This window comes from Ailuropoda melanoleuca, chromosome 20 (assembly GCF_002007445.2).
Source record: "Ailuropoda melanoleuca isolate Jingjing chromosome 20, ASM200744v2, whole genome shotgun sequence".
NCBI classification, from domain to species: domain Eukaryota; kingdom Metazoa; phylum Chordata; class Mammalia; order Carnivora; family Ursidae; genus Ailuropoda; species Ailuropoda melanoleuca.
The window spans coordinates 7,230,645-7,256,116 of record NC_048237.1 but is presented as its reverse complement, the minus strand read 5'-3'; the positions used below and the strand labels follow the sequence as shown (position 1 = coordinate 7,256,116).

The following is a 25,472-nucleotide window of genomic DNA, read 5'->3' as shown; positions in this document are numbered from 1 at the left end:
GCACCTTGGGGGAGGAGGGTCTGGATGGGGTTTGGAAACGGAGGGATGAGGAGGAGGAAGTGGGCTGGCGAGCGCGGGGCCAAACAGGGGTTACTTACTCAGTTCCTGCGGCCGGGCGGCGGCGAGCTCGGAGCTCGGGCGCCGCGGGGAAGCCGGGCCTGGGGCTCCCGGCGCTGCGGCGGCGGGCGGGGGCGGCTCAGTGGTGGGCGCCTATGATAGCCTTCCGAAATGAGGGGTGCTCAGAGAGAAAACAATACCAAACAATCTCGAAATAAACCAGGTAACACATGCTATGTATATGTGTCTCTTCCTTCCCCTTCTCTCCTGCTCCAGACGGTCGCTCACACGCTGGGTGACTCGGTGTCGTTTTCTCCTCGCCGCTCGAGCGTCTCCTCAGCTTCTAATCCGAATTGGAAGCGAGTAGCCGCGAGCGATCACCCTGGAAATGTTTCATTTTGCTTGTTGACATTGGAGGGAAAATAAGGGTGGGCGGCTATTTCTTTCCGTTTTTTTTTTTTTAAAGCCTTCCTGTTTTCACTCCCTCTTTTCTTTTTTCTTTCCGTTTCTCAAATGCTTTTGATTTGTGCGGGCCTTAATGCTGAAATAACCGCATGCTGAAGCCAGCCCTTTCCCACCCTGAATGCAGATGGAAGGCAACTAGAAGCTTTGGGTACGTGGGTCCCACAATCCCAGCTTCTTGGGCTTTAGAACTGGGAAGGTTCGGTTGAAGGCTGAAGTGAGTGGGGAGATTGTGATTCGGGGGCTTTAAAAGGATCCCGTGGCCAGGGGCAGGGCTAAGGCCCAGCATTTCCCAGGGATTGGAATTTGGTGCGGAGCACACTGATCAAAGGCTGTTTCATCCCACATGGGTACGAAACATACCACATTTTACGGGGGATGTAGCCCTAGAGAAGAGGGAAGTGGAGGAGAAGCATAAATGAAAGGCACTTTCCCCCTCCTCTGTAAAATAATCATAAAATGTAAACATTTACTCACTTTGATAAACTATCAAATTGTCTGGCAGATTTAGTATTTAAGAAAAGGAAGGAAGAAAAAGCGATGCCTATGTGTGATGTTAAAGTTCAATTCCAATATAAAGAATGCAATTGATGAATACAAGAATACTCAGGTTAATATGGAGTTATTGCCCTCTCCCCACCCCATTCCCTACCTTGAAATCCTGAGGAAGAGAAAGAACAAACTCTGAAGAAAATAGCAGACAATTACAAATAGCTAATGATTTTAAACATCTCTATTAGGAATACCATAAAGAAATTTTAAACGTTGGACTAACCTCATCTATCCTTCTGCTGTATGTATGTATCCCCCCTCCCATTTCCACATATTTCCTTACTTAAGCTATATTTACATGTGGGAAAGTTCAAGGGTCCCAGCTATCAACGTTGATAGTGACATGGCCCCAAACACTGACTTCTAAGCTCCAATTTCTTACAGAGCTGGGTGAGCTAATGGGCTTTGGGGACCGGTTGGAAAGATCTGTGAGCCTTCCTCTTCTTTCTGCTTACTTTCCTCCTTTTAGTCTTCTCCCCTCCTCAGGCCTGTTATTCCTACTTTTCCTCAACTCACTTTCCTCCCTCCTCCCCTCTTCCTCCTACCTCCCCACTCACTACCCCCCCTTCTCCTCCGTCTATTCCTCTCCCTCACTCCATTCCTCCACCTACTCCTCCCCATTTCTCCCCCCACAACCCCCCTTCTCATCACCACTTATAATGGCACACAAGGGCTCCCTCTGAGGTGGACGGCCCGGTACGTTTTCGTAGTCGGTCTAGCGTGAAATGATTCGGTGTAACCGGATTCTTGGGAAAGGACAGGTTACGTAAACATTTACTGATGTGGAGTAACTATACTATTTGTACTCTGATATGCAGGAAGGAAAGTGTTGATTAACACAGAAGAAAAAAAAGCGAAATTAGCTGATTGCATGCTCATAAGTGCAAGCTGTCATTGAACTGCTTTTAAAATAGACACAGCTGGATGTTTGTGTTGAAAAATTTCTTGTGTTTTTGCTAATACTGAAATAAGCATGATTTTGTATACCAAACATTTTCAGATCATTAAAATTTGTAATCTGTGCTGGTTTTAAACACAAAGAAAAGAAACAGAATCATTTCGATGTAAAATTTGCTGATATTATATTAACTCAATCAGGTCTGTACAAATTGTGCATTGTGCCTCCTAAAATCTGTTTGATCAATTTAATACACAAAGTGCCAAACGTGGGTATTGTTTGTTAACATTGGACATTTTATTCAAATCTGAGCTCAGCAGCAAACTGGAGGAGCATTCCTTGAATACAACACCAGCACTGACTGATGAATTTTTAATGTTTTAAAGGTGTTTCTTAGGTCAAAGCTGAGTGTGCATTGTTTTGTAATCTTGCATAAAATTTTAGCAGGTGAAAATAAGTTTTTCTTTTGTTTACTTTCAAAAAGCAAAAACTGGGGTCTGCTAATGAGAGCTGTAATAATCTCGTTTGATGTGCCAGGAGCTTATATTGACTGGGAAAATATTTTGCATGCAAATTAAGAATGTGTTATATTATTTTAAGGATTGCATGGATGCAAGTCTCAAAATAGGATATTTGTGTAGGAATAAATAGATTATACTTTAATATAATCACTCTAAAGATCTATTCTCCCTGATAACAGAGGTCATTTGCAATCTGGGGGAAGTGAATTTATCATCCTTTTAATAATTTTAATGGACTTTATAGTGAGATAGAATACTGTATATATATATAGAGGTGTGGGGGTAGGCTTGTTCAAAAAACATGCACTATTTACTCAGCAGCTCACATTTGTCTCAGCAATGGCTTCTTTTTAGAACTGCTACTAGATGAAATGGAGGGGGAGGGGGAGGGGGTACTTGGGCAGAGCATTGTGCAAGTTGAAAGTCCCTGGATGGAGCTTTGTAAATCCTACCAGTCAATTTGGGTGCAAATTGGATTTGAAGGACTGCCCACGTCCACCTCGGGCTTCTGTCCTAAACACATGAAGCCCCAACTCTGTATTTCCACCTCACTCAGTCCCTATGATTACTTTCAGAAGACAGAGGGCATCCAGTGGTCTCAGCTCTAAAACAAATTCTACTAGTTTCTCATCATCCGCTTAATCTTGATCTCCCACACATGAACATCTATAAATGTACACTGTTAACGAATCAAAGCATAAGTCAGAGCAAATGTAATTTTCTGGTATATATAATGGTAAACATCTCTCCTTCTCTGTCTGCTGTCCCACCCCATCACCTCCCCCCAAAAGAGGACAGGCCTTGTAAAGAGTGAGCAGTTCCAACAGGAGAATTGCTTGGGAAATGAATTAGACTATTTCATCTCTAGCTTTAATTAATAACCAAGGCTCCACAGCCTATTGCATCTGAGTAGGGAGCAGCACACTTAGTTTTTTCATTTGGCGGTATTACATTAAATCTTCCGTAAGGCCTTTTTCCTGCTTTCTGTCAGTTTTTCACTGCTTTTTTTCCCTTGTTACCTGCTGGTTAAAGGAGGGCGGGCCATTTTTTACCTAAAATGCACTTTGCTTTCAGCTCCCTGGACAGAGTGTCCTTGGAGTGGCACCAAGGTCTGGCTAAAGCTCTCTTCCTGCAGATGCATAGGGAGTCCCTGACCCCGTGACGTTTGGGAACAAGTGGAACTCACGCAGAGGCATCCAGGTATTTCCAGAGACTGACGAGCGAGGTCTGCAATCCCTTCCTAACAGCAGGTAATGGTGCTGACATTTAGTGATTATAAGTTACTCTTTAGCGTGTTGTATCCTTGTTCTGTGGGTTTTGGTTGCAGGTTATACGATTAGGTTTGCGAGAACAGTAGTGAACTAAACTTCTCAGTAAGAGGTCTTCACACCAGGGAAGTGTTACTTTTCTGCAGCAGCCCTGCCTCGTCACTCATTAGGGAGCTGCAGGTTGTCAAGCGGCTGCTCTCAGCACGCACGCGCGCACCCCCAATATCCCCGGGGGCGCGCACATGTGTGCGAGCGTGTGTGTGCGCGCGCACAAGCGCACACACACACACACACACACACACACACACCGCACTAAAACTAAATTAAGAAGCCGATGATTAAGACAAGCGTCTACTAGGCCTGTCATTTCAGCATCCTTCCATCATAACATTGTGGCACCGGCAATTTTGTTTGAGAACCTCGAGGAAAAAAAAAAAAAACTATGGGAGAGCCTCGTATTCGAGAATCGAAATGTTTAACTGGTATAAGCTATCGAAGCTTTGGAAGCGAGAAAGTCCAAGGTGAAGAAAGAAGAAGGCCTGGGGAGAGACCCCTGGGACTCCCCAGGCAGGTTTCTGTGATGCTGTCAGAGGTTCCAAGCTTTCTGAAGGCAAGTACATACTAATCCAAAGAAACCGCAGGAGGTCTGCAACAAAACACACTCGGGAGTAGCTTCTTCCCAATGGAGAGCCAGGCACAGAGAGATGAACAATGAAATATTATCACCCCAGGGCCAAGGACTTTTAAAAAGTCTCTCGGAGCCTTTCAGTCAAATACTCTACACATTTTTCGTAAATATAAAATGCCCACTACCGTTTACTTGTTTCCTGTTATTTGCCAGGCCCTTCAAGACCTCCAGGGGTAGACAATTTTCGAAAGGAGTTGAGTCCCTAATAGTGCGTGGGCAAGCCTGTTCCATTTCTTGACCTGATCCAGTTGGGAGATATGCTCCCACACCTTTTGGGCAAGCGTGCTCTGAGAGGTCCTTTTTCTCCTCTCCTTGCCCGAGGAAATGGCACAGCTCTTCCTTCAAAGGGGTCAGGAAATGCTAAAGAGAAAGACAAAGCATTGGACGGGTGACGGGAAAGGAGAATGAGGAGAATGACGGAGGTCTTTAGCTTTAACCCTGGAGTCTGTCTGAAAAGGGAGGACCTGAGACTTGGCAAAAGTCAGCACACGAGATAATGGATTTTCCATCAGTGGGACGCCAAAAGAAGGAGAAAAAGAAAGACTTCATAAATATATCAGGCTGAAAGAAGAACTTACAGGCCTCAAAATTCTGAGCTTCTAACTATCCTGTCACTGTTCTCCTTAATTAGTTGGAGCTTCAATTTGATTTCCCGTAGGAGCCTGAACAATCTACTTTGGGAAGCGTTATAGCACTCTTCGGAGAATGTGGTGTATCCAGTGTCCTCTATTTGGAAGCACCCTTCTAACAGGCCCCCCAAACTCCAGTCTTTGTGAGGAAAGATGGATCGGTGTTAGTCGCGGTTTTCAGGTGGTCAACTCTCAAAGGTACACGAAGAGCACCGAACAGCCCAGGGTCCGTATAGGACAGTGACGAGCGTGTTCGAGAAAACGCTCGAACCCACTAATGGTCTGTGAAGGAATGAGGAGAGGGAAAACTGCAAGCGTCGGCTTGGGCAGGCCAGAAGGCACGCTGAGCACCGTCTATCACAGAGTCCCTCTTCTCATGGGGAAAGTCAAATGAGAGAAAGTAAACTGCTAATCCACTACATCAACTCCCTTTTAAAAAACCCAGATGGACAAACCAATGAGCCAGTTTCGACTTCCTGCCTATCTCATACCCACCTGCCTCCTCACTCTCGAACTGCGGTTCCTGTGGGTCTCCCCCCTCCCCCTCCTAATAGCGATGGAAAATCTATTGGAGCAGCGTTTCCAAAAGGTCCTGATCTTCTCTCCCTTCCCCGCTCACCCCAAGAGGCTTTAACCCGGACAGTTCCCGGCGAGGAGCGTCGCGGAGTCCCGGCTCCCGGGCCAGCCGCTCCTCCCCGCGCGCACCCGCGCCCCTGCCCGCGCTCCTTTGTCGCCGCCGAGCCTGCCGAGCGCAATCAAGCTAGAGGACTTGCTTTTAGGTTTCCTTTCCGGATTTCCCCCCCTTATAGTTACCTTTCCAGACGAGGTGTCTCGTGTTTGCACATCACGCCGGAAGCACGCACACAGATCAATATTTTCGGGCTAAGAGGTCATGTGCTACGATGAACGCGGAAAAAAAAAATAGAGACCAGTTAATGGTTTTAAGCTTATAATGTGTATAAACCTCAGCTCCGAGTTAAAAGACTAGGGTACGTGTAGGTGAAGTTAATTCGAATATTCAGTTACATGTAAGGGGTGTTGAACCCAGTAGGGGAAACCAGTGATACCCCTATTTCTCTCCTGCCCTTTGGAAGGAGCCGCATACGGGGAGGAGAGGAGCGGCCAGGGTAAGCTAGACGCAGAATCGCGTCAGGACCAAGTTTCCGTTAGCCTGTGAAAACAAAACACCCCGACTCCTCCGTTTCAGAATCTACAACAAAGGTAGCGGGGGGTGGGGATGGTCACTTTTATTTTAAAAACAATCCTCGATTCTTCTTTACCGATTTTAGTATCTTCCTTCTGGGTTTGTCCTAAGGCACGCAGGAGAGAAAGTAATGTTCACGAAAAAAGCACGGTCGGCAAAGTTTGGCTCGTGAGCGTGTGAGCTATGAATCATCACGGTGGAGAGGTTTTCTTTTTTTCTCACTCTTTCCTTTTCTCTTTGGAGCGTGAACCTGTGAGATAAGATAGATGAGGCCACGAGGAAGTGGAAACGTTGAAAAAGCCCAGCTCCTTTGGAGAGCAGCCTGGCAGGCGGCGGCCGAGCGCTGTCTAGGAGCTGAGCGGCGCGGGGCTCGCTCCGGAGCTGTCCCAACTCCTGCCTCGGCCGCCGCCGGCGACACCCAGCGCTGCCCTGGGATCGCTGCCCAAGCAGCCTACCCTTTGGCCTTGAAGTAAACAGCCCAGAAGAGGAGACAACGGCCCCCAATTGGGCCGAGTGTCTGCTCTCCAGCTCGGAGCACTAAACTGGGCTCGCAGGTTTTCCTGGAGGAAGCTGGAAGTCCGACCACAAAACAATCAAAGGATGGGAGACAATAGATTTTAGAGAAGTCTGGAGTTACACATGAAACATTATTTTTCTCATTAATTGGAAGTAATTCCCTTTCCCTATTTATATGTATGTACACGCTATTGATTACACACACGATTTACTTGAAAAATGCTTAGAGTATTTTTACCACACACTCCTCATTCTTTGTCTCCTCAAGCATTTTCAGCTGATAGTGTGGCTGGTTGGGATCAATTAGCAGTGGATTTTGCCCCAAGATTGCTCCCCAGGGCGGACAAATGGAGCCAACTCATCTCCAGCGATGTGTTTCACCCACGTGCATATCCACGCCAGGGCTTTAGAAACAGTTCAAAATCCCCAGCCTTGGTTTCACTTGATTTTGTTGTTGTTGTTATTGATAAATATTGGGTCATACACAAGGCACTTGTCAGAGCCTTTGGCTCAATCTCGCAGCTGCAGCTCCTAGCGGGGCGTTTGAGTCGTGTCCTAGGAACTGGAGGGATTTATTGGGAAAAGAATTGCACATTCCCTGTTCCTTCAGTTGCAGAGATGGTCTCTTAAAATCCTATGTCCTGTCTGCCTGCTGTCACGTTTATTTCTTGATTTGTTCAGATATGTGAATATTGGGTAGCCGCTTGTGTCTTTTCATGTATCTTTTTATTGAAATTGTCTTTTAAAAAGGGAGAAACTATTGATCCCAGTCCTTTAGGTATATCTGAAACCAAAAAGAACATAGGCGAGTAGGCAGATAATTCCAGTTACGGGCTGGGTAGGGATTTCCTGGTGGTGCTAGTTGGGTAAGTAGGACATTTGGGGGTTGTGTAATTGGAGTAATATATACAGTTTATCTTTCGGCCGTGCTGTGCATACTCTTTCCCTTGATACATATTGCACACGAACTGAACCCATGGTCGGCTTGTCTTGGCATGTTTGAGGCTCCAGACACCCAACAGTATCATTACAGGAAAGAGACAAAACCCCAAAGACTCCAGGCAGGGAGATGGCTGCCTTTGGGGTGAATGGGGAGTTTGTCTTGGCGTTGGACTTTTCGGGTAAGCGCAACCACTGGTTCAGACTGCCTGGCAGCCAGAGTTCAGGTCTTCCCTGTGCTGAAGTGCAGAGAGGGGGTGGGGATAGGGGTGGGGAAAAAAACAGCTGATTTTCGACATTTCAAAAGGACTCTTTCTATTTATCAGTGTTACCGAAGTGTACGTTACTGGAGAAACAACAAAACAAGCATAGAGCTGCAATTTTCAAGAAAATAGGATCCCCAAATATAAAAATAAAAAAGTAGCAGATAAGATGTATAATTCAATCAAATTACACAAAATTGCTTGAAAATCCAGAACAGTAGCGATCCATTATGCCTCTGTTTTATTAGTGACAAGTACAATTACTCTAAAATAAAGAACACTGGTGAATATATAATTGGCTGTAATCATGTTAGTGTTTGAATAAAAATGACGGGAACATTTAACACTTTGACAACAAAATGTTCAGAAATAACTTATTTATTCAAACAGTTTTTATTTTCCACCAAGTGAAGGAGAAACACAGTTTGCTTAGGAAAATCAATGACTTTTCCCTACAATAAATAAATATCCAAAAGGGGGAAAAACAGCCCCACACCTCTATATTATTACTATTATTTTTTTTTAAACCAGCAAGAAGCTTAATCCTGTGTTTGGAGTCAGCACCCGCCTAACAGTTGTTGGGTACCAACGTCCGCCACCTAGAGGAAGAGCTCTGCAGCTCACCCAACGCCAACCCGTTTTCCCGCGGTGACCTCGGGAATCAAACTTAATATTCCTTTGCAAATCGCTCTCCAAACTAACTCCCCCCTCCCACACCCCCTCACATCCCCTTCCGCCCTACAACATCGTCACAATATTTTCTTAGTAATTGCTCTGTGCAATTGACAGAAGCGCCAAGTCTCCGGCAGCGCGGTGCTCTCCCAGCAAAGCGCCAGAGCGCTTTGGGAAACAGGTCAGGGAATATTTGGGTCTGGAGCGATAATCCATTTTTATCCAAAATTCGTCTAGAGCAGCCTGAATTCGGGTCTCATAAAGCAACGTCTGATGCCGACACCACCACATTCCAGGGCTTTTTTAAAGGGCGTTCTTAGAGAAAACAGCCCGGATTCCTCTGTCGGCCAGTTGCTTACTGCGGGGCTTTCCCCGACTTCTCGTCAGTCCATGGTCCCCTCCACCCCCAAACAGGAAAACCTGAGATCCCGGCTCTCTCTAATCAGTTCTTCGAGCCCAAAGGGTCCTTCGATTTTCCAAATGAATTGCTTGATGTACTGAGGTAAACGCATTAAGGGGGAGGCTAGGTTTGGATGGGTGACCCCTGTGGCCTGGGAGACCGACCCAGGAGAAACACCAGGTCTTCGCACTGAGTCGCGGAGTTTCGAAAAACTTTCACAGTGTGCGGGAAATTTGAGGCTGGGCCCGCAGGGACAAGGGGCCTTTCCGCATTTTAGTCTTGGTGGATCCTATCGGCTTCTTTCTCGCAGAAAAAGCCAACCTCACTCCCTGATCTTGCCTGGCTGGTCCCAAGCCAATCTTGGAGAAAGGAGATGCTAAGCGAGGGTGAAGGGGCTGTGGAAAGAAAAGTAATGAGGATGATCCGTGCGTTCCACGACTGGTTGACATCCGAGCAGCAAGCAGACTGTTGACATCAGCTCTCCGGCTTTCAGGCATTTCTACTCCCAACCCGTCCAAAGTTTTGTTTTGTTTTGCTTTCATGTATCTGGAACACTGTTCAAGCTGAAGTTTGCTAGAAAGGCGAGGAAGGAGCAAGCAAGTTTAATTCGTTTGGTGGGGGGAAGAGAAAAAAACCTCATCAATAATTGGAATTCAATTGGGTTTAATTTCTTCAGTTTCCCCTTTCTTCTCTTTTCTTCCTTTCTTTTCTCAATTTCTCACCTTTCCCTTCCATCTTCTCCCTCTTCTTCCCCTCCCCCGTCCCTTATCCCTATCCGTATACCTATCCCTACCCTTATTCCTGTCCCTATCCCTATCTCTAACTCTGTGGGTGAAAGAGAAAAGCAGCAGCTTGAGAGGTGTGGAGGGAACCATTTTTATGCAGAGTTTCAGAACCTTCTAGTCAGTTCTCAGTCCCAACGCTGGAGTTTAAAGGAGACATCCCTGGGATGACTCTTCCTCTCCCTCCTCCCAGAGGCAACCTCAGATCCATGGACTAAGAAGATTTTTTCATACTGTAGAAATTATTGTTTTAAAGATAGTTGAAATATGTGTGTGTGTGTCTGTGTGTGTGTATAATATATAACATAACAAGCCCCTCAAACTGATGTCCCAGGACATGCCTTGCCTATGGAATGAGGCACGCCCCAAAACTCACTCCACCCAGATCCTAAGAACTTAAATCTTCAGAAATGTTTCATTTTGTTTTATGTAAAACTGGCGCTTCCACTCTCAGATGCCAGGTCTGTCATTGCTCTCCCGCATCATATTAACAGGCAATGTTAGCCTTCCCCTACGTGTTTAGGCTGCTAATGCGGGCCACTTAACGCAACAAAAATGCTCATCTGTGGAGATTTTCCCAAGGCTGGTCGAGATGCCGGCTCCTTTTTCTTTTCTTTTCAGGTCACGTCCATTCCTCCCTCCCACTCTGGAGGCTGAAAAAGGGGGTCCAACAACTTTGAGCAAGTGTGTGAGAGCTCCCTCCTCTATCTCTTGCCTGCCAACCCACCCAAGGGGTTGTGAATTTTTGGTTTTCCCTTAGGAGCAGGAATAAACGGAAGCTTTAGCCGTGGCACTCCGTTGCTCTGTCAGTTAACTTGCCTTCATCTTTCCTTTTTTCCTCCTCACTTCAGTTTGTGAAAGCAGTTCAGGATCGCTCTCACAGCTGCCTCTGGGTCCTCCTTAGCTCCAGCCTTCTGAGGAAAGCTGCTGGTTTTCTTTTTCTGTTGGCTGGAAAGCCGGGTTGGAGATGCTCTCTGTCTAGGATTGTTTGTGTGTGTCTTGTATGCTTGTCTTGTTTTAATAACTTTATGGAGGAGACTCTGAATGAAGGAATCACCTGAACCTAGATGATGGCTTTTGTCATCTTCTCTTACTTTTTAAAATCTGGCCTGGGACAATCTTTTGTTTTCATGATTTGTATATATCCAGTATCCGAGGAGAAGGCCATCAGGGAAAAAATACAACAAAACGAACTTAATATGTAGTAAGTATTATTCATTGGGTCTTAGTTAAAAAGATGATTGTCTTCATGGCTCCCATCTGGAACATTTTTGCTTTCTAAAAGCCTATAAAGTATAGACATGAGAACAGAGTTTTACAGCTCTGGGTCTATCACTCTCTTCCTACCGATCCTTAGGCAAGTTACATCAGCGTTCTAGTTCTTTCTCTCCTCATCTGAGAAATAAGTGATCTGTATCTGTTAATATATAAAATAGCATCCACTTACCAAAATCTCAACAACAATTCCCAAAACCATAAGAATTTTTTTTTTTTTTGGAAGCAGGAAGAAAATCTTATTCAAACGACAGCAGCGACATCTAGTGACCATAATACTCAATAGTAGCGATGAAGGTGTGGGATGGTTAACTGAGGAAGGGGTTTTCACGGGAGAGAGACATCATAGTTTTTCTAATAAATCTTGATTGTCTGGAAAACAGTACTGTCTTAATATCAAAAGATGTTTTACTGTGTTCATGTTATGGTAATAACATACAGAAAGGAAAAGATGTTTACCTCAAGTCTGCACACAGGGCAATTACAATTTGTATGAACATGCTTTAAATTCCATGTTAGGAAACTAGCTCTAAAAAATAATCTTGTAGGTTGTACTTTATTCAACCAATTCTCCAAATTATAGTCAAATGTACTAATGCATAATACTTAGTAAAATTGGAAAAGGTAGACATTTCTGAGATTTCCTTTTATCTGGATCAATCATTTAGTTGATTTGAGATTGCTCTCTAGTCAATATCAGGAAACTGATTAAAGATAACCTCTTCTTTAAGTTCTCCCAAATATGCTCTGCCTATATCACCTTTGCTCAAAATATTTTGAAATTCAAAGAAACGGGATCCCCATTCCCAGATGGACTCCCATCTCTTCTTTTTATAGAGAAGATTAAATGGAATATCTGGGCACGGGTGAAGTTTTAACAATGGCGGAGATTTAGCAATGGCCCAAGACTTTTCAGAATAACAATTTTAGCATTTGCTTGGCATTTAACACTTTAGACAGAGGTAACAGAAGAATTCATCTCATTCCCTGTGACTTTATAAATTGGCCACGTGTGTAGGCGTAGTTTGTGCCTGCAGTCACTGAAGCATAAGTGTGTTTAATTTCCTATTAGCAAAGCAACTGATGACTACTGGAATATATGAATCCATGTTTTTAGCTTTAAGGGAAGCCAATTTTGTTTATTCCATCTTATTTTTGACCAACATTTTCTGTGCTTTTCCTGTGGAGTTTGGTCAGTGAGTGGCATGCTAGCTGTTTAGCCAGGTAGTATTCTAAAATAAGATAACTGGGCTTGTTGTTAACAGCTTGGAGAATTTGAGCTAGTCATACCACTTCTCTTAACCTCAGTTTCCTCGTATACAAAATGAGAAAGTTGAACTCTCTATCGTCTCTTATAGCTTGAAAGATCTATAAATAAATAAATCATCAACTCTCATCTAGGAAGACCCTCTGTTAGTGCCTCTGTTGTCATTTGTGACTCTTCAATGTCAGTTCTGAAATTTCTAGTTAGGCAGCTCATCAGAAATAAGAATCGAAAGAATTGATGAAATCTTCTTCTTCATGTCCCTCCCGTCTTCCCCTTTGTTTGATTTAAAAAATGACAGAAATCTTAGACTTTCCAGTTAACATTCACTCAGGCATTGGCATGCACTCAGCTCTCTCTTGCTATCCATCCAGAAAAATCACAGCATAGGAATCGGACTAAACGGAACACAAAGTTGAGGCAGCTGTATGTGAGTTTCTTTAACATGTTCCCATATCCTTATGGTAATGATTATTATTACTATTAATTTTTTTTTTGGGGGGGGAGGGAACCAGAGCAAAGTATTCTGGCTGCAAACAGCCTACATTTCCTCCCTGCTTCCGTGGCCATATGAATAAATTCCTTCAGGAGGGGGCAGTAAAATATCTCCCACTTCTGTCTGGCTTGGAACATCATTACACATATTTAGCAAGGAGAAGACTGTTAACAGGAGGCAGATATTACTCCATAATGCATAACGTGAGTCCCAGTGAGGCTGAAGACATGTACAAGACGAATCAGAACTATGCCGACCTGGATTGATAGAAGAAACAGGGTTCATTACAAAGACAATTCTGAATCTGCCAAAGGTTTAGTTTTTAGATGCCTTTCTCTTGCTCTCTAGGTATCTTCCCGCTCTTCCTACTACTCAGACTGGCGATAAAAATACGCTGTATTTGTATGAAATTAACAAGGCATGCTTCCTTCTGCGAATTCCTTTAGACCCAGTAGATACAGGTATTATTTTATTTTAGAAATGAGGAAACTGACCGAGGGAGGCTAAATGACTCACCTAAGCTCACACCACTAGGAAGACATGAAAAAGGAACATGAATCATGGCCTTGGATAGGCTGTATCTCACTCCTGGTTGTCTTCAAGGTGGGGCCCTCACACTGATACCAGGGACCGATTGAAACTGTGGCTGTTCGTCAGGCCTCATTAAGATTTCGCCACACATAATTTGAGAAGTTTCAACTTTTAGAGGATTCTAGGGGCCCCTTGAACAAGAGAGAGTCTGTGCTTGCTACTGTGCATTCATGTATGATTTTATCCTTTTAATGCTGACAATTTTATGTTATGAGTATGTATGTTTTCTACAGGAGAGGTAATCTTTGCAAAAATATTATACTCCAAACATGTGGTTAATGTCTTGGGATCCGAGATTTTGGAGTGAGAATGAATGTAAGACGTCATCTGTTTCAGCAGCTCTGGAGGGATCACTGTCCGAATCGGTGGCTCCTCGGAGTTGTGCTTAGTTGGAGTCTGCGTTAGCCTGAGTGTGCCGGTGATGTTTCCTGCCCATCTCCTTTGCTTCTTGGCTTCCCACACTAATGCAATTGGGAACTCCATTCTTGCTGGCTACCCCGTGGTCTGGTTTTCCAAACGGGCTGCCTCTTGAGTAGCACTGTGTAGATCTGGTAAAGGACCGCAGTTTCAGCTGGGAGCTGTTCAATCTTCCTCTTGAATGCATTGTCTCTCAAGTAGCTCTCTGCTGCCCTCCACTGGCATTCGGCCACTAGAGCGAGCTGGCCTGCTGCATCTGTGCTAACCCAGGGCATCCCGGGCTCCAAATGAGACACGGGCTTTATTAACCACACTGTACGTGGTTTTTGTAGCACTAAAAAATAGAACCCAGGCCCCTTTGTGTCTGCTTATGGCCTGCGTTCTCACATTCTACAAGTTTGCTGATGGGCTGTGAAGGAGTATATCTGACTTTAAGTATTTGTGCTAGAGTATTTGGAAGGACTTCTTGAAAGGATAAACCTTCTACTTAATTATCAAGCTGAAATACATGTCAGCTGACGTGAAACTAGGCCATAAACTTCTGAACTTGCTGCACTTAGTGTTAAGGAATAGTAAACATTTTATCTTTAATGTTAAAAGATACAGTGAATTTTACGAAGCCCCTAAGTAATATGTACACTTTGTTATTTATTCAACAAACATCTATCAGGCACTACATATGTTATGATATATGCCAGGCACTATTCTTTTTTTTTTTAATTTTATTTTATTATATTATGTTAATCACCATACAGTACATCCCCAGATTCCGATGTAAAGTTTGATGCTTCATTAGTTGCGTATAACACCCAGTGCACCATGCAATACGTGCCCTCCTTACTACCCATCACCAGTCTATCCCATTCCCCCACCCCCCCCCCTCTGAAGTCTTCAGTTTGTTTCTCATAGTCCATAGTCTCTCATGTTTCATTCCCCCTTCTGATTACCCCCCTTTTCTTTATCCCTTTCTTCCCCTACCGATCCTCCTAGTTCTTATGTTCCATAGATGAGAGAAATCATATGATAATTGTCTTTCTCTGCTTGACTTATTTCACTTAGCATTATCTCCTCCAGTGCCGTCCATGTTGCAGCAAATGTTGAGAATTCGTTCTTTCTGATAGCTGAGTAATATTCCATTGTATATATGGACCACAGCTTCTTAATCCAGTCATCTGTTGAAGGGCATCTCGGCTCCTTCCATGATTTGGCTATTGTGGACAATGCAGCTATGAACATTGGGGTGCATATGGCCCTTCTCTTTACTACGTCTGTATCTTTGGGGTAAACACCCAGTAGTGCAATGGCTGGGTCATAGGGTAGTTCAATTTTTAACTTTTTAAGGGACCTCCACACTGTTTTCCATAGTGGCTGTACCAACTTGCATTCCCACCAACAATGTAGGAGGGATCCCCTTTCTCCACATCCTCTCCAACAATTGTTGTTTCTTGCCAGGCACTATTCTTCGTGCTGAGAATACAGCATTGGAAACAGGAGACCAAAAAAACAAAACAAAACAAAACACAAACAAACAAACAAAAAAAAAACCCCTACAGAAAATCAAACAAAGCAAAGCAAAATAATGCTCTTCCTTTATTGAGGCTTCTTCTTAGTTGGGAAAGATAAACATTAAACAAATTAATAAGCAAAATGCCCTTTAAGGAAATATAGTATTACCGTATCTCTTTCCTGTCGTAAGTGCACTATAATGATTCCATGTTTTTAAGAATGTTTAAGATTAAGAGAGGCATAATCAGAGGTTAGACAGGGGCTGTGGATGCTACAAATATTCAGTGTTCTTCATTCATTCATTCATTCATTCACTCATTCATAAATTTACTGTGGATATAGTATGGGCCTATAAAAATAATTGATGCAGATGAGACTATGGGTCTCTCAGCTGCGAAGATGTTTCATCTTTTGATTCTATTGCAGTCTTCTGTCATGTTAAAATGTTGGTTGATCTCCGCCTTGTCACCCCCTGTAATAGTGTCAGGGAAGGCCCTGATATAGCTGCCTTCCACCATGGGCTCTGTGACTGTCTTTCTTTACCCCTTGGTTTTTATTACATTTTCTTTCTATATCTTTTACTTTTTTCCCCACAGATTATTTCTAACAGACACCACTGGCCACACAGAGTAAGTTTTTCCTTGCCTGTATGGCAGAACTATCCATCATAACGAGGCAGGTATAATTACCTCGTCTTCTCTTCTCTACCAGGTCTGTTTGAAATGAGTGTTTGTCCCAGGTGAAAAATTTGTTTGGAAAAAACAATTTGGAAACAAAACAAAACAAAAATTATGAAGTAGTATTGGCATTAATTACACATAGATTTTTTTAAAATGTTATATTGGTTGAAGAGTTTTGTGAGTGTGTCATCAGGAACCCAGGGTTGCCGCAAGTTGCCCATCCTTCCTGAGGAATAATGCCTGAGTCATCTGCCGGAGACGTATAAACTCCCCGTCAGAAAAGCAGCCTGTAGCTCTCCTAGCTGAATATGAAGTTTTGGTGGTTTCGTACTCTTATTTCTTAGTGAGCTTAGCTGTCCAGTTTCAGAGTCTCAGCCAGAGCTGGCCTTGGCACGCACGAAATGTCTTTGGCTATAGGCGTTAACAGTCTTTCCATATCATTCGTAACTAACTTGTAAAATGTAACATGTTTATATAGCGGCATGGATACTTTCCTTGCACAGACTCTATGAAACAACGTATTGGTATATGTCCCCCTTGTTCTTTGCACCAGAAACTAGTACTTTTTGGCCAAGTAAAGTAGTTTATTATTTTTGAGAGAAGAGCTCTGAACTTAGAAGATGTTCTTAAATTATAGGGGGCTTGGCAGTTTGGTGTTTAGATAATCAAGGTTTTACATTATTGATTCGAAGTGATCGAATGGAAGAAGTGAGGGGTTCCTTTGTTTAATTGAATTGAATACATTGTCCATTGTAAGGTGCACCATTGTTTTATGGATTATAAAGAAAGAAAAGCAAGTGCTGCAAATTATCTGTGACATGCCATAAATTGTGAGATGCCTCCACGCTTCGTAGTTGTTAAAATATGTACAGCTCATAATTTCATGCAGTGTGGTATTTCTTTATCGGCTTTGTGTTGGATTCAGGTACAAAGACAGCATGGTTCCTTGGGAAGCTACATCTAGTAAAAATGCATATTGACTACAACGATGTGAAGAACCACAAACTATGACAATGAAAAAATCTTTATGACAGTTATAAATTTCAGCGCGTTCTCAGACATTTAAAAATAATTGCTGAGAATTCTTTAATTCTTAATAGGAATTCTGAGAAATCTCGGGGTTTCTAAGTAATATCTTCACAGTAAAAGATTTTATTTATTTATTTGATAGAGAGAGAGAGACAGCCAGCGAGAGAGAGAACACAAGCAGGGGGAGTGGGAGAGGAAGAAGCAGGCTCCCAGCCGAGGAGTCTGATGTGGGGCTCAATCCCAGAACGCTGGGATCATGCTTAACGACTGAGCCACCCAGGAGCCCCCCTTTTTTAAGGTCTTAAGTAGGAAACAAAAGCAAAAATGAACTGTTGGGACTTCATCAAGATAAAAAGCTTTTGCACAGCAAAGGAAATAGTCAACAAAACCAAAAGACAGCCAATAGAATGGGAGAAGATATTTGCAAATGTCTTATCAGATAGAGGGCTAGTATCCAAGATCTACAAAGAACTTATCAAACCACCTCACACCAGTCAGAATGACTAAAATTAACAGGTCAGGAAACAACAGATACTGGCAAGAATGCTGTGGTGGGAAGTATAGCCACTCTGGAAAACAGTATGGAGGTTCCTCAAAAAGTTAAAAATGGAGCTGCCCTATGTAGTACCAATTGCACTACTAGGTATTTACCCAAAGGACACAAATGTAGTGATCTGAAGAGGCACCTGCACCCCAATGTTTATAGCAGTAATGTCCACAATAGCCAAACTATGGAGAGAGCTGGGATGTCCATCGACAGATGAATGGTTAAAGAAGATGTGGTATATATATATACAATGGAGTATTATCCAGCCATCAAAAAATGAAATCTTATCACTTGCAATGATGTGGATGGAACTAGAGGGTATTATGCTAAGCAAACTAAGTCAACCAGAGAAAGACATTTATCACATGGTTTCACTCATACGTGGAATTTAAGAAACAAAACAGGATCATAGGGGAAGGGAGGGAAAATAAAATAAGATGAAATCAGAGAGGGAGACAAACCATAAGAGACTTTTAATTATAGAAAACAAACTGAGGGCTGCTGGCGGGGAGGTGAGTGGGGGGATGGGGTAACTGGGTGATGGGTGTTAAGAAGGGCACGAGATGTAATGAGCACTGGGTGTTATATGCAACTGATGAATAACTGAACATCTCTGAAACTACTGATACATTATATGTTAATTAATTGAATTTAAATAAAATAAAAGTAAAAAAAAAGGAAAAAAGGTCTTAGGTAATATGTTAGTGAAATAGCCTGGTATACTTAGGAGAAATATATTATGGTCTTAGTTCCAATGAAATTAATGGGAAAGCTACTAAAGAATAAATAAATCATACTGTGTCTAATCTCTAAAAATAATTTATGAAGTATGCTAAGTAAGAATAACAATTAAGAAAATATTCATTAATTTTAATCACCAATTTCTCTTCTTGAAGGCATTGATATCTTTTACTTATTTGTTAAAGACAATAAATGCCAGTCACTATTCTAGGAGCTTTAAGACCAATTTACTCTACGCCCATAATAATTCCATGTTGCTGTTGTTTTACAGTTCTTTGTTCTATAGATGAGGAAACTGAGGCACAGAGATTAAGGAATTTGCCCTACGTTTCCTGGTAAGTAAGAGCGTCAGGCAATTTGGTTCCTAAACCCATGCTCTCAATCACTACCGCACAGCTACAACCACTACTTAGGGGTGACTAAGTCCATGTTTTGTCCTTTTCCTGGGTTTCTTGTGTCATATTTCTTATTAAGCCACAAGGGACTCAGTGATTTCCTGCAATATTAATAATGCCAATAGCTGTCTTTTACTGAGTGTGCTGTGCTAATGAACTGTTCTGTTCTCTCTTTTTAAACTATGGCACCCATAAAGTAAATGCTTTTATTATTTCTTTGGTCATTTTTCACCCTAGACTACAGGGGAGAAAACTGAGTCTCTGCAACTAATCTGAGAGCATTTGAGGGTAGGGATTGGTGTCAAACTCAGGTGCCTGTGCTCTGGGACTAGGATATGATTTGATTACTATTTAAATCTTGATGCTTGGGGCGCCTGGGTGGCGCCGCCGTTAAGCGTCTGCCTTCGGCTCAGGGCGTGATCCCAGCGTTCTGGGATCGAGCCCCACATCAGGCTCCTCCGCTGGGAGCCTGCTTCTCCCTCTCCCACTCCCCCTGCTTGTGTTCCCTCTCTCACTGGCTGTCTCTCTGTCAAATAAATAAATAAATAAAATCTCTTAAAAAAAAATCTTGATGCTCACGCTATCCTCCCAATTCTCTCTGAACACCACATTTACATGTAGTTTTTGGATTTTCTTTGCGTTAAGAAACCCTGGGCTGCCTTTCTCTCACATTTGCTCTCCTGTTCCACTTTCAATTCTAAACCCTGAACCACCACTGACTTTCCGTGGCTGCTGCCCTTCTACCACGGAACTCACACCGTGTGGCTAGTGTCTCTCTTGAGGTAGTCACGTTGTCTGCTTTTTGATTATCACAAAGCTTGTACTTTTGAAACTGTTTGGACATGATCGAAGGGAATCTTTATTTCCACTAGGAAATTTCATTGTTTCAGGTCAGAAGTCTTGTTTTTCTATCAAATTGCTACCTTTACTCTGGGAAACAAGAACACACTTTCCCCCTAATGGTTCCTATTTTTCTATTATGAACCATTCCCCAAATGGGGAAAAGCATCTGTTTTTACTGCTCACCATATGTGGATTGTGCGTTTACAATTTTGGAATGCCTCGATAGATCTGAAATATTAATACTAAAGCCCATAGGGATGAAAAAACATAGTCCGGATGTTTGCCTCCTTACTGGCATGGGTTACATGGATCTTAGGGTACGTGAACATTGATCAAAGATACCGGATAGCTTACAACTCAGTCTGAAATACTAATTTTGTTTTGTTTTGTTCTAATATTCCTAGACTGTAGTTAGAAAAAAATGTTCTAGGGTAAAAGCCAAATATGTTCTTTCAAAGTGATATAACTATAACCAAGTCAAGTAAATACAACCAAAAGATAGACACACACACACACACACACACGCTACATTTTAAAATAACACAGAGTTACATTTGTCTTTCCTCAAATTGATCAAAAAGATAATTTTAAACATAAAGATATTGTAGATAGCTTTCTAAATGTAGCTTATAAAAATGTGTTTCTTAAACTTCTTTCATAACCTATTAGAACTCACTATCACTCCCAACTGCTTTATTGGGCAAGTGTAAAATATTGCTGTAGCTGTTATATGAAGCTTCTATCATTTCTCCCATTTACTCTAGTTGTGGCAAGCCATTTCTTGGGATGGAGAAGTGGGGGAGGCTTTAAAAATTACTTTGAGGGGCGCCTGGGTGGCACAGCGGTTAAGCGTCTGCCTTTGGCTCAGGGCGTGATCCCGGCGTTATGGGATCAAGCCCCACATCAGGCTCCTCTGCTGTGAGCCTGCTTCTTCCTCTCTCACTCCCCCTGCCTGTGTTCCCTCTCTCGCTGGCTGTCTCTATCTCTGTCATATAGATAAATAAAATCTTTTAAAAAATTACTTTGAAAAAGGCTCATCAGAGATTTCAGGATCTTACAAAACGACTCTTAATTGGGACCTGATAGGATATGTGTGTTTTAGTAGCTGACAAGGACTGGAAACCAGCATTTAGTGGAAAGACCATTGAGTATCAGAAGACTCATATCCTAGAGTCCATTCTGTAACTTAATTACTGTGTGATGTAGGGCTTCTTATTCTAATCTCTTCCATGTTCCTTCTATCTGAAATGGAGTTCAAAACACCTGCCACGTCTAACTCTGAAATTTATTCTCAAGAGCAAGTGAGATGTAAGTGATGGAGAAATATAAATAGCAAATGTGATACTCTGATTTGATTTATGTTGGGACTCTGAAAGTCACACAAACCCTGCAAAAGGTAAGAATATTCACTGTCACCAACTACTTACCTTTGATACTCATATATTCTACAAGTATGTTGAATTAATTGTTTGAATATTATACTGTTCCTTAAGTATTCAAAATAACCATCACCAGAAAATCTTGAAAATTAAAAAATATTACATATTTATATCATATCTAACACTTTTCATGCATTTTCGTAAAAAATGAGTCATTTTTATATGAGGTTTTGATATAAATCCACACATCAACTTGGAAGGCATGGTTTTAATGCAGCTGCTGTACATTTTCTTCACAGCTTATTTGGAATGTCATTAGTCATTGTTAGGTCTATTAGTCAGAAGTTTCAGATCTATAATGTGGCTGTCATTTTTTATAATTATTTTTTAAAATGCTGATGTACAATTTAGTGTGTTGATATTCAGCTTTATTCACAGATTTCTCCTTCTGTTCTTTTGCAAATCAATGTGGATAATCTCAAAATAACAGTGCCTCTCTTACTCTAAGCATTTTAGATGTGTCATCATATTAATTTTTTGCCCTTTACTATTTCCATTAATTAATTTTGCCCTTTAACTTTTGCTGATCAATGTGGACTAAATTGTAATTGCAACATTTCTATGAAATAATACCAAATTAAGGCTGATAGTGGCATGCTGTGAGTTAGTGAGGGATATTAACATTTTTGAACCTTGTACGTTGATTTAAAACGAGATAGACTTAGAACCAACTTTTGATTTATTTTTAAATTGTAGGTGTGAGAATTTTGAATGTTACATTATGACTAAAGTTTTTTTTTGCAGTTTCTGTTAAATACTAATGGTTTGGAAACATGTGACTTTACATGATCTCTATTCCATTTGCTGTCATTACAAAGTTAAAATATGCAGTGAGGTAAGGAAGGAATTCAGTATCTCATGAATATCTATATTAATTCCCATACGTGGATTGGAATATTGACTTTAACATAGATTACCAATATGGGGCACTTGGATGGCTCAGTCATAAAGCATGTGACTCTTGAGCTTAGGGTTGTGAGTTCAAGCCCCATGTACAGCTTACTTAAAAATATAGATTATCCAATATGGTTGATTGTTTATTCATTAAGCAAACATGTAATCATTACTACTCTATACCAGATAATGGACCAGATGGTGAAGGTAGAGGATGAATAAAATTTGGTTCCTTCTCCAAAAGAACTCAGATTCTAGTGGAGGAGATGAAAACATAGTCATATGTGTACAGTAAAATTAGTGCCACGTTGGAGGGTATGCACTGGGTACTATGGAAACACAGGAAAACCACTTGGATCTTCAGATTTAGGGAAGGCTTTCTGGAAAGCCTAATGCCACTAAGATCTGTCTTCGAAAAATCTAGAATACAATTATAAATGGAATACATGGGTATGCAACAATAATAAAGTGATTTAGAAGATTTTGTAATCAAAGAAACAGGATCATTCTATTCAACAGCTGATTTGCTTCCTATGGACAAGCTCTTTTAAATATTTTTGCTTCCATTTCTTTTGGTGGTTCCTCCATATTACTGAATTATATGATTAGACCTCCTTGCTGTCGTTTAGGGTTACTTATCATTTCATTACTTCCATAGGTTACTTTTGTGGTAATAAATAATGACCTGATACATTGTTAAGAGGAGATAGTATCACCTCTACGGTTTCCTCCATCTTTTGACCTTTATCACTCTCCACCATTTATCAACTGCCCTATTATTTTTATTTTGTTATGATTCTTATTGTTTGTAATTTGATATGAGATGTGCAACCAAGTTTTGCACTCTTGCTGCATTAATTGACTCTGAAAATTTACATTTCTGTGATTATGCTGGGTCCTGCACTGTGCTACTATGAAATGGACTCTCTTTTAACTACCAGTTACTTAAAAACATGCCAAAGATGTATTTTCTTCGCATTTGAATCATGGCTTTTTACACAGCTTTATCTCCATGCCCCCCCCATGCTTTGGGTTAGCAATTGACTTTTCTTGTTTAAAAAAGGTAATATGCATTTTCACATATTCTCCCCATATCTTTTTTTTAAATTTTTTTTTATTATATTATGTTAGTCACCATACAGTACATTCCTGGTTTTTGATGTAAGGTTCGATGATTCATTAGTTGTGTATAACACCCCCTGCACCATGCAATACGTGCCCTCCTTACTACCCATCACCAGTCTATCCCATTCCCCCACCCTCCCCATATTTTTTAAATAGATCTTTTCCCAAATGCCTTCCTCCTGAACCATAGATTATCCCACTCTTGTCTGAATCAATTGCTTTCTAGGACTGAGGTACAGCCTCTCTCCAGTCATGTCCTCTAGAGCTTTCCTGGGTGGAATCCACAGTTTCTAAATCCCATCTCTTCTCTTCCTCTTTCTCTCTCTCTTTTTGTCCTTTATTTTTCTAGTCAGCATCATAAAGTAACTAAGAAAAGTACATGGTAAGTACGTATCATATAGGCAAAAGTCTTTATTCTGCTCTAACTCTGTGTGTGGGAGAGAGAGAGAGAGAGGGAGAATTGGGGGGACAGAGAAAGGGGGAGAGATTGGACTGGGTACCTTATTCTAGAGGCAAAAATTTTTCTCTGTAAAGTACAAGACATTGATCTGTTTTCTTAGCATTCAGTGCTGGTGGTAAGTCTAAATCAACCTATTCTCACTCTTTTTTAGATTAAACCTGTTTTCAATCTTCGAAGCTTTTATGATCTTCTCTAGGAGGGGGTTTTAATTACAATAATTCAGCCTGCCATTTCGTACTTTAAGTGCTCATACCTTTCAAACTCCGAGGAATTGGTCTGTTATTTCTCCATTAGTGCTAGGCATTATATATCATGAGGGCCTTAGAGATACATTTACTGGGAACTTTAGACTTTATCTTACAGGCACTGAGTGTTTTTTTTTTTTAAAGATTTTATTTTTATTTATTCGACAGAGATAGAGACAGCCAGCGAGAGAGGGAACACAAGCAGGGGGAGTGGGAGAGGAAGAAGCAGGCTCATAGCAGAGGAGCCTGATGTGGGGCTCGATCCCATAACGCCGGGATCACGCCCTGAGCCGAAGGCAGACGCTTAACCGCTGTGCCACCCAGGCGCCCCTAGGCACTGAGTGTTTTAATTGTGAAAGTAGTATAATTATGTGAGGGAGATATATTTACGGACTAGGGGCAGGGAGGAAAGTTCGAAGGCTTTTGAAGGAGTTCATATTGCTGAGGATCTGACCTAAAGGAGAAAGATCAGAGTGAAGATGAGGAAGAAGAAATAAAGAGATGGTATAGAAGAAATTGCCAACATTGATTAAAAATATCAAGGTAAGGAGTGCTAAGAATCCAAATAGGATAAATGCAATATTAAACAAAACAAAAAACATACCTAAGCAAATGGTGATAAAACTTCTGAGAACCACAGATAAAAATGAAATCTTAAAGGCAGCTAGGAAAAAAAAGACATATTACCTTTCAAGGAGCTAATAAAGGCAAGATAAGATTATCAGCTATTTTCCCTAAAAACAAAACAAAACAGTGGAAGTGAGAAAATAATGGATTGATAATCTTTGAAATGCTAAAATAAAATACGATATATGTCGTAGCTTATAATTAAAGTCTAGTCTGTTTCTACTTTTGTTTAATTTGCTATGCAATAAGGGATGCCACTGTTAAGACAATATTTTCCTGGATGATGTACAGTTCTGCAAAATTAGAAGAAAGATTTCATAGCAGAAAAAAACACTGACTTGAATTCAGGAGATTTGGAGATCACTGTGAAAAAGCGTAATTTAAATAATTAATTTTAGAAGATAATGGGTTCAGTAGAGCAACTAAGAGATGTAAACGCTCACCATTTGGTGTGTTCTAAATGATTAAGAGTCATGTACAATCTAGAAGCAAGAGTCAACATTTTAAAAAATGATTTATTTATTTTTTTGGGAGAGAGAGAGAGAGAGCAGGGGGAGGGGCAGAGGGAGAGGGAGACAAGCAGACTCCCCATATGATCCGGGGGATCATGACCTGAGACGAAATCAAGAGTCAAAGCTTAACTGACTGAGTCACCAGGATCCCCAAGAGTCAACTTTTTAAAAAACTCCCTTCTGCTCAAATGCTTAATAATTTCTAAATCTCTTTTTTATTATACTTATCATAAGAAAGTTGACTCAGATTAACTGAGGCAATATTTGTAAAACATATTAAAGCCAATAATACAATGAAAGGAAAATTATGAAAAGAGGGTGTTTATAGGGTTTATAAAGAGTAGGTCAGAGTGGGTGTTTTCAAGAACTGTTCGACAGTAAATATAAAAATGGGACTATGCAATTTTATATCCAGGTAGATATGAAAACAAAATTGAGGGGCAGTACAACATAGTGATTAAAGGTATGGGCTCCAGAGGTTAAATCCCTAAGTGAAAATGGCAGCTTTTCAAATTACTGGTTGTGTAATTTTGGA

At 41.4% G+C, this 25,472-nt stretch overlaps 2 long non-coding RNA genes across 2 annotated transcripts in view; one reads left to right on the top strand and one right to left on the bottom strand.

Moving 5' to 3' along the window:
- Window positions 1–6: 6 nt before the first annotated feature.
- LOC117797262 lies at window positions 7–7,978 on the bottom strand. Its single transcript, XR_004622207.1, has 3 exons — window positions 6,356–7,978; window positions 5,889–5,972; window positions 7–439 (listed from the first exon to the last, which is right to left on the bottom strand). It is a non-coding gene; the product is annotated as an uncharacterized LOC117797262 (long non-coding RNA).
- LOC109490112 overlaps window positions 1,698–25,472 on the top strand; it is a 42,145-nt gene continuing 18,370 nt past the window's right edge. The window contains exons 1-3 of the long non-coding RNA XR_002143347.2: window positions 1,698–1,767; window positions 3,626–3,740; window positions 18,669–18,732. This is a non-coding gene — a long non-coding RNA (uncharacterized LOC109490112). The remainder of the gene's footprint in view (window positions 1,768–3,625; window positions 3,741–18,668; window positions 18,733–25,472) is intronic.